This window comes from Oncorhynchus keta, unplaced genomic scaffold, assembly GCF_023373465.1.
Source record: "Oncorhynchus keta strain PuntledgeMale-10-30-2019 unplaced genomic scaffold, Oket_V2 Un_contig_18955_pilon_pilon, whole genome shotgun sequence".
NCBI classification, from domain to species: domain Eukaryota; kingdom Metazoa; phylum Chordata; class Actinopteri; order Salmoniformes; family Salmonidae; genus Oncorhynchus; species Oncorhynchus keta.
The window spans coordinates 7,863-15,989 of NW_026281203.1; the positions used below are offsets into that span (position 1 = coordinate 7,863).

At 46.3% G+C, this 8,127-nt stretch overlaps 1 long non-coding RNA gene across 7 annotated transcripts; it reads left to right on the top strand.

Annotated features, from left to right (window-relative positions):
* Positions 1 to 1,632: 1,632 nt before the first annotated feature.
* LOC127920322 (uncharacterized) lies at positions 1,633 to 3,133 on the top strand. Of its 7 annotated transcripts, none has more exons than XR_008105907.1 (4): positions 1,633 to 1,946; positions 2,293 to 2,407; positions 2,518 to 2,630; positions 2,741 to 3,133. It is a non-coding gene; the product is annotated as an uncharacterized LOC127920322 (long non-coding RNA). The 7 variants fall into 7 exon arrangements; XR_008105903.1 differs by having other exon boundaries at positions 2,293 to 2,430; positions 2,741 to 3,132; XR_008105906.1 differs by having other exon boundaries at positions 1,634 to 1,946; positions 2,293 to 2,430; positions 2,518 to 2,563; positions 2,741 to 3,131.
* Positions 3,134 to 8,127: the final 4,994 nt, after the last annotated feature.

Here is an 8,127-nt window from a genome sequence, read left to right on the forward strand (position 1 = left end):
AAGATAATGCAGGAGTGGCTTTCAGGACAAGTCCCTGAATGTACTTGAGTGGCCCAGCCAGAGCCCGGACTTGAACCCAGATCGAATATCCCTGAGAGACCTGGAAAATAGCTGTGCAGCTACTCTCCCCATCAACCTGACAGAGCTATGATTTGCGGAGAAGAATGGGAGAAACTCCCCAAATACAGGTGTGCCAAAGCATCATACCCAAGAAGACTCAAGGCTGTAATCGCTGCCAAAGGTGCTTCAATGAAGTACTGAGTAAAGGGTCTGAATATTTATGTAAACACCTGTTTTTTGCTTTGTCATTATGTATTATGTGATGAGGGAGGGGAAATAGCTATTTAATCCATTTTAGAATAAGGCTGTAACATAAGAAATTGTTGGAAAAAGTCAAGGGGTCTGAATACTTTCCAAATGCACTGTTAACTGTGTCTGGGGAGTACACTGACCTCACCATCTGTCTGGGGCTGCTCTGCACATCTAGTCTGTCTTCACTAACCTGCTGTCTGTCTCTCTGTCTGTCTGGCTCTCTCTCTGTCTGTCTGTCTGTCTGTCTGGGTCTGCTCTGCACATCTTGTCTGTCTGTCTGTCTGTCTCTGTCTCTGTCTCTGTCTCTGTCTCTGTCTCTGTCTCTGTCTCTGTCTCTGTCTCTGTCTCTGTCTCTGTCTGTCTCCAGTCAGCCAGAAATCCTATACTGAGTACAGCTTCTCTCAATAACTTCACTACCTGCCCTGCTACCTGGCAGACACAGCTCCCTCCTCCCTTCCTCCCTCCCTCCCTGGCAGACACAGCTGTCTGTCTGAAGTCTCAGTCAGCCAGAAATCTATACTGAGTACAGCTCCACTCCAACGGCAGACTGAGCTGTAGAGATGTGCCGTGACCAGACAAAGATCTAAAGGACATTTCATTTTGACGTGAAGCTTCTTTTAATCTGTTTTGTCCAGTGGTGTAAAGTAACTAGGTAAAAAATACTTTCAATCACGACTTAAGTTTGAGCTGATCTGCTCGACTCTCCTACACAACTGCCAAGCCGGTCTCTTCAGTCAATCTTTTGAAGTGATGTGAAGCAGGGACACTTCACTTGTAACTAACCGCCACTAGAAACAATCAGGTTTTACTCTTTAAAAAAAATTATATATATACTTAACTTTTGTTTAACTAGGCAAGTCAGTTAAGAACACATTCTTATTTTCAATGATGGTCTAGGAACGGTGGGTTAACTGCCTTGTTCAGGGGCAGAACGACAGATTTGTACCTTGTCAACTCGGGGATTCGATCTTGCATCCTTTACGGTTACTAGTCCAACGCTCTAGCCGCTAGGCTACCTGCCGCCTCTACACTGTAACCACTAGGCTACCTGCCGCCTCTACCTCTAACCACTAGGCTACCTGCCGCATCTACACTCTAACCACTAGGCTACCTGCCGCATCTACACTCTAACCACTAGGCTACCTGCCGCCTCTACACTCTAACCACTAGGCTACCCTGCCGCCTCTACCTCTAACCACTAGGCTACCCTGCCGCCTCTACACTCTAACCACTAGGCTACCCTGTCGCCTCTACACTCTAACCACTAGGCTACCTGCCGCCTCTACGCTCTAACCACTAGGCTACCCTGCCGCCTCTACTCTCTAACCACTAGGCTACCCTGCTATGTGACTGAGAGAGTGGAAGCTATGTGACTGAGAGAGTGGAAGCTATGTGACTGAGAGAGTGGAAGCTATGTGACTGAGAGAGTGGAAGCTATGTGACTGAGAGAGTGGAAGCTATGTGACTGAGAGAGTGGAAGCTATGTGACTGAGAGAGTGGAAGCTATGTGACTGAGAGAGTGGAAGCTATGTGACTGAGAGAGTGGAAGCTATGTGACTGAGAGAGTGGAAGCTACGTGACTGAGAGAGTGGAAGCTACGTGACTGAGAGAGTGGAAGCTACGTGACTGAGAGAGTGGAAGCTACGTGACAGAGAGGGGAAGCTACGTGACTGAGAGGGGAAGCTACGTGACTGAGAGAGGGAAGCTACGTGACTGAGAGAGGAAGCTACGTGACTGAGAGAGGGGAAGCTACGTGACTGAGAGAGGAAGCTACGTGACTGAGAGAGGGAAGCTACGTGACTGAGAGAGGGAAGCTACGTGACTGAGAGAGGGAAGCTACGTGACTGAGAGAGGGGAAGCTACGTGACTGAGAGAGGGAAGCTACGTGACAGAGGGAAGCTACGTGACTGAGAGAGGGGAAGCTACGTGACTGAGAGAGGGAAGCTACGTGACTGAGAGGGGAAGCTACGTGACTGAGAGAGGGAAGCTACGTGACTGAGAGAGTGGAAGCTACGTGACTGAGAGAGTGGAAGCTACGTGACTGAGAGAGTGGAAGCTACGTGACTGAGAGAGTGGAAGCTACGTGACTGAGAGAGTGGAAGCTACGTGACTGAGAGAGTGGAAGCTACGTGACTGAGAGGGAAGCTACGTGACTGAGAGAGGGGAAGCTACGTGACTGAGAGAGGGAAGCTACGTGACTGAGAGAGGGAAGCTACGTGACTGAGAGAGGGGAAGCTACGTGACTGAGAGAGTGGAAGCTACGTGACAGAGAGAGGAAGCTACGTGACTGAGAGAGGGGAAGCTACGTGACTGAGAGAGTGGAAGCTACGTGACTGAGAGAGGGAAGCTACGTGACTGAGAGCGGGGAAGCTACGTGACAGAGAGGGAAGCTACGTGACAGAGAGAGGGGAAGCTACGTGACTGAGAGCGGGAAGCTACGTGACTGAGAGAGTGGAAGCTACGTGACTGAGAGAGTGGAAGCTACGTGACTGAGAGAGTGGAAGCTACGTGACTGAGAGAGTGGAAGCTACGTGACTGAGAGAGTGGAAGCTACGTGACTGAGAGAGTGGAAGCTACGTGACTGAGAGAGTGGAAGCTACGTGACTGAGAGAGGGGAAGCTACGTGACTGAGAGAGGGGAAGCTACGTGACTGAGAGAGGGGAAGCTACGTGACTGAGAGAGTGGAAGCTACGTGACTGAGAGAGGGGAAGCTACGTGACTGAGAGAGGGGAAGCTACGTGACTGAGAGAGTGGAAGCTACGTGACTGAGAGAGTGGAAGCTACGTGACTGAGAGGGTGGAAGCTACAGTGCCTTGCGAAAGTATTCGGCCCCCTTGAACTTTGCGACCTTTTGCCACATTTCAGGCTTCAAACATAAAGATATAAAACTGTATTTTTTTGTGAAGAATCAACAACAAGTGGGACACAATCATGAAGTGGAACGACATTTATTGGATATTTCAAACTTTTTTAACAAATCAAAAACTGAAAAATTGGGCGTGCAAAATTATTCAGCCCCCTTAAGTTAATACTTTGTAGAGACATAGATAGAGAGACATACCCCAAGCGACTTACACCTGTAATCGCAGCAAAGGTGGCGCTACAAAGTATTAACTTAAGGGGCCGAATACTTTCGCAGAAGGCACTGTATGTGACTGAGACTGAGGTTTGTTTGAGCAGTTTAATAAAACAAGAAAACTACAACGACTAAAATAGACCAACAATGACTTTGACTAAAGCTAGGCTCGTCAAACTGATATGAACTGAAACTAGAAGGAAACAATGACTAAAATGGGACTTAAAGAATTAAAATACACTTTAGTCATAAAGTCTAAAATCGGTGACAAAATGAACAGTGTTATACAGACACTTGGGTCAATCGGACAGAGGAGAGGAGAGGAGAGGAGAGGAGAGGGGAGGGGAGGGGAGGGATGAGAGGGAGGGGAGAGGGAGGAGAGGGAGGGATAAGAAGGAAACAATGACTAAAATGGGACTTAAAGACTTAAAATACACTTTAGTCATAAAGTCTAAAATCGGTGACAAAATGAACAGTGTTATACAGACACTTGGGTCAATCGGAGAGAGGGGAGGGAGGGATGAGAGGGAGGGGAGAGGGAGGAGAGGGAGGGATGAGAGGGAGGGGGAGGGATGAGGGGGAGGAGGGAGGAAGGGAGGGATGAGAGGGAGGGAGGAAGGGGGAGGGATGAGAGGGAGGGAGGAGGGGAGGGAGGAGGGAGGGGAGGGAGGGGAGGGATGAGAGAGAGAGGGAGGGAGGGGAGGGATGAGAGGAGGGGAGGGAGGGAGGGAGGGCCAAAATGAACCACAGGGTCGATAGGGGTACAGGAGTGTATGAGTGATGTCATTTCATGTCTTGTTAGTGGATTGACGAAACCAGTGTACAAAGTGTTCAGCGTGTGGAGCTGTACAGTGTGCATGGACTGCTCAAAGGCTGACTTGTTTAAACATGATTTAGGATATTCTGGTTTGGAAACCACTAAAATATCTCTTACCCAGAGAAAGCTGAATGGGAGGGACAGGGAGGGAGGAGAAGCTTCATGAATATGCTTTTCTCGACGGCCGAAATTAGAACTTTAAACAATGTCAAATATTATAACATCACAGCAAATCCTGAACATTCTCCAAGATGTCTTTGAGCACATAACCATTCAGAAACACCAATGAGTTATTTTTCCCTCCCTCCCTCCCTCCCTCCCTCCCTCCCTCCCTCCCTCCCTCCCTCCCTCCCTCCTTTCCCCTCTCTCTCTCTTTTCCCCTCTCTCTCTCTTTTCCCCTCTCTCTCTCTTTTCCCCTCTCTCTCTCTTTTCCCCTCTCTCTCTCTTTTCCCCTCTCTCTCTCTTTTCCCTCTCTCTCTCTTTTTTCCCTCTCTCTCTCTTTTCCCCTCTCTCTCTCTTTCCCCTCTCTCTCTCTTTTTCCCTCTCTCTCTCTTTTCCTCTCTCTCTCTCTCTTTTCCTCTCTTTTCCTCTCTTTCCCTCTCTTTTCCTCTCTCTCTCTCTCTCTCTTTTCCTTTTCCTCTCTCTCTTTTCCTCTCCCTCTCTCTCTCTCTCTCTCTTTTTCCTCTCCCTCTCTCTCTCTCTCTCTTTTCCTCTCCCTCTCTCTCTCTCTCTCTCTTTTCCTCTCCCTCTCTCTCTCTCTCTCTCTTTTCCTCTCCCTCTCTCTTTTCCTCTCTCTCTCTCTCTCTTTTTTCTCTCTCTCTCTCTCTTTTCCTCTCTCTCTCTCTCTCTCTCTCTCTCTCTCTCTCTCTCCCTCTCCTTTCCTCTCCCTCCCTCCCCCTCTTTTTCACTCTCTCTCCTTCTCTCTCTCCTTCTCTCTCTCCCTCTCTCTCTTTCCGTTCCTCTCCCTCCCTCTCTCCTTTCCCATCTCTCTCTCTCTCCTTTCCTATCTCTCTCTCCTTTCCTCTCCCTCCTTCCCCCTCTTTTTCTCTCCCTGTCCCTCCCTCGCTCCGAGCCCGGTTCAGATGGCTCAGATGTTAACTGTTACCAACTCCTCTAAAGCACAATACATACAGTACCAGTCAAAAGTGTGGACACACCTACTCATTCTACATTGTAGAATAACTGTGAAGACATGAAAACTATGAAATAACACATATGGAATCATGTAGTATCCAAAAAAAAGTGTTACATTTACATTTTACATTTAAGTCATTTAGCAGACGCTCTTATCCAGAGCGACTTACAAATTGGTGCATTCACCTTATGACATCCAGTGGAACAGCCACTTTACAATAGTGCATCTAATTCTTTTAAGGGGGTGAGAAGGATTACTTTATCCTATCCTAGGTATTCCTTAAAGAGGTGGGGTTTCAGGTGTCTCCGGAAGGTGGTGATTGACTCCGCTGTCCTGGCATCGTGAGGGAGTTTGTTCCACCATTGGGGGGCCAGAGCAGCGAACAGTTTTGACTGGGCTGAGCGGGAACTGTACTTCCTCAGTGGTAGGGGGCGAGCAGGCCAGAGGTGGATGAACGCAGTGCCCTTGTTTGGGTGTAGGGCCTGATCAGAGCCTGGAGGTACTGAGGTCCCGTTCCCCTCACAGCTCCGTAGGCAAGCACCATGGTCTTTTAGCGGATGCGAGCTTCAACTGGAAGCCAGTGGAGAGAGCGGAGGAGCGGGGTGACGTGAGAGAACTTGGGAAGGTTGAACACCAGACGGGCTGCGGCGTTCTGGATGAGTTGTAGGTGTTTAATGGCACAGGCAGGGAGCCCAGCCAACAGCGAGTTGCAGTAATCCAGACGGGAGATGACAAGTGCCTGGATTAGGACCTGCGCCGCTTCCTGTGTGAGGCAGGGTCGTACTCTGCGGATGTTGTAGAGCATGAACCTACAGGAACGGGCCACCGCTTTGATGTTAGTTGAGAACGACAGGGTGTTGTGCAGCCACCCTTTGTCTTGATGAACAGCGTTGGACCTAGACAGCATAGATTTAAGTCAAATTGTTTTGGTCATAACCTATCAGATCCTCCCTGGCTGACACAGAGGTTGTTTTATAACCTATCAGATCGTCCCTGGCTGACACAGAGGTTGTTTTATAACCTATCAGATCCTCCCTGGCTGACACAGAGGTTGTTTTATAACCTATCAGATCCTCCTGGCTGACACAGAGGTTGTTTTATAACCTATCAGATCCTCCCTGGCTGACACAGAGGTTGTTTTATAACCTATCAGATCCTCCCTGGCTGACACAGAGGTTGTTTATAACCTATCAGATCCTCCCTGGCTGACACAGAGGTTGTTTTATAACCTATCAGATCCTCCCTGGCTGACACAGAGGTTGTTTTATAACCTATCAGATCCTCCCTGGCTGACACAGAGGTTGTTTTATAACCTATCAGATCCTCCTGGCTGACACAGAGGTTGTTTTATAACCTATCAGATCCTCCTGGCTGACACAGAGGTTGTTTTATAACCTATCAGATCCTCCCCTGGCTGACACAGAGGTTGTTTTGTTGGTGTCGGTGGTGAAACGTCATTAAATCTGTCAAATCCACGATGGGCTCCCAGCACCTAAAGCCAACATTGACATTGACACATATAAGAGATATCCCACGACAATCTACACCTCCATTAGGCTGATAAAATAAAACCCTGATCATTCATTCATCCATTAGGCTGATAAAATAAAACCCTGATCATTCATTCATTCATCCATTAGGCTGATAAAATAAAACCCTGATCATTCATTCATCCATTAGGCTGATAAAATAAAACCCTGATCATTCATTCATCCATTAGGCTGATAAAATAAACCCTGATCATTCATTCATTCATCCATTAGGCTGATAAAATAAAACCCTGATCATTCATTCATTCATCCATTAGGCTGATAAAATAAAACCCTGATCATTCATTCATCCATTAGGCTGATAAAATAAAACCCTGATCATTCATTCATCCATTAGGCTGATAAAATAAAACCCTGATCATTCATTCATTCATCCATTAGGCTGATAAAATAAAACCCTGATCATTCATTCATTCATCCATTAGGCTGATAAAATAAAACCCTGATCATTCATTCATTCATCCATTAGGCTGATAAAATAAAACCCTGATCATTCATTCATTCATCCATTAGGCTGATAAAATAAAACCCTGATCATTCATTCATCCATTAGGCTGATAAAATAAAACCCTGATCATTCATTCATTCATTCATCCATTAGGCTGATAAAATAAAACCCTGATCATTCATTCATCCATTAGGCTGATAAAATAAAACCCTGATCATTCATTCATTCATCCATTAGGCTGATAAAATAAAACCCTGATCATTCATTCATTCATCCATTAGGCTGATAAAATAAAACCCTGATCATTCATTCATTCATCCATTAGGCTGATAAAATAAAACCCTGATCATTCTGTTGAATGATTTTCAATGTGAGCGTCATTTTTTTAAAATGTATTATACAGGCTACACTTTCTCCTTCTGAACTTCTAACGCCAGTGGAGGAGTGTGGCTTCACGACAATGATCACAAGAGGTTATTACAGATCTAACGTCGTTAGACACTGCAAACACATCATATATGCGGGTTGTGGGCCAACGCTGGTTAATGCTTGATCTGATTAAATCTAGACGTCGTCTTGGCAACTCCAGTGTATTGTTTTTTAACATTTAAAAAAATTATATATTTTTAAAACTTTTTATTTAACTAGACAAGTCATATTTTGCCGTGTGTTTCCAGTTAGTATTGGGCTAAATTATTCATTTGTCTCCCAGTGTCTGTCCCTTACCAAATTATGATTATTTTTAATAAAATCTTAGTCGACCGAGAGTCATCCTTTCTTTCAACCAAT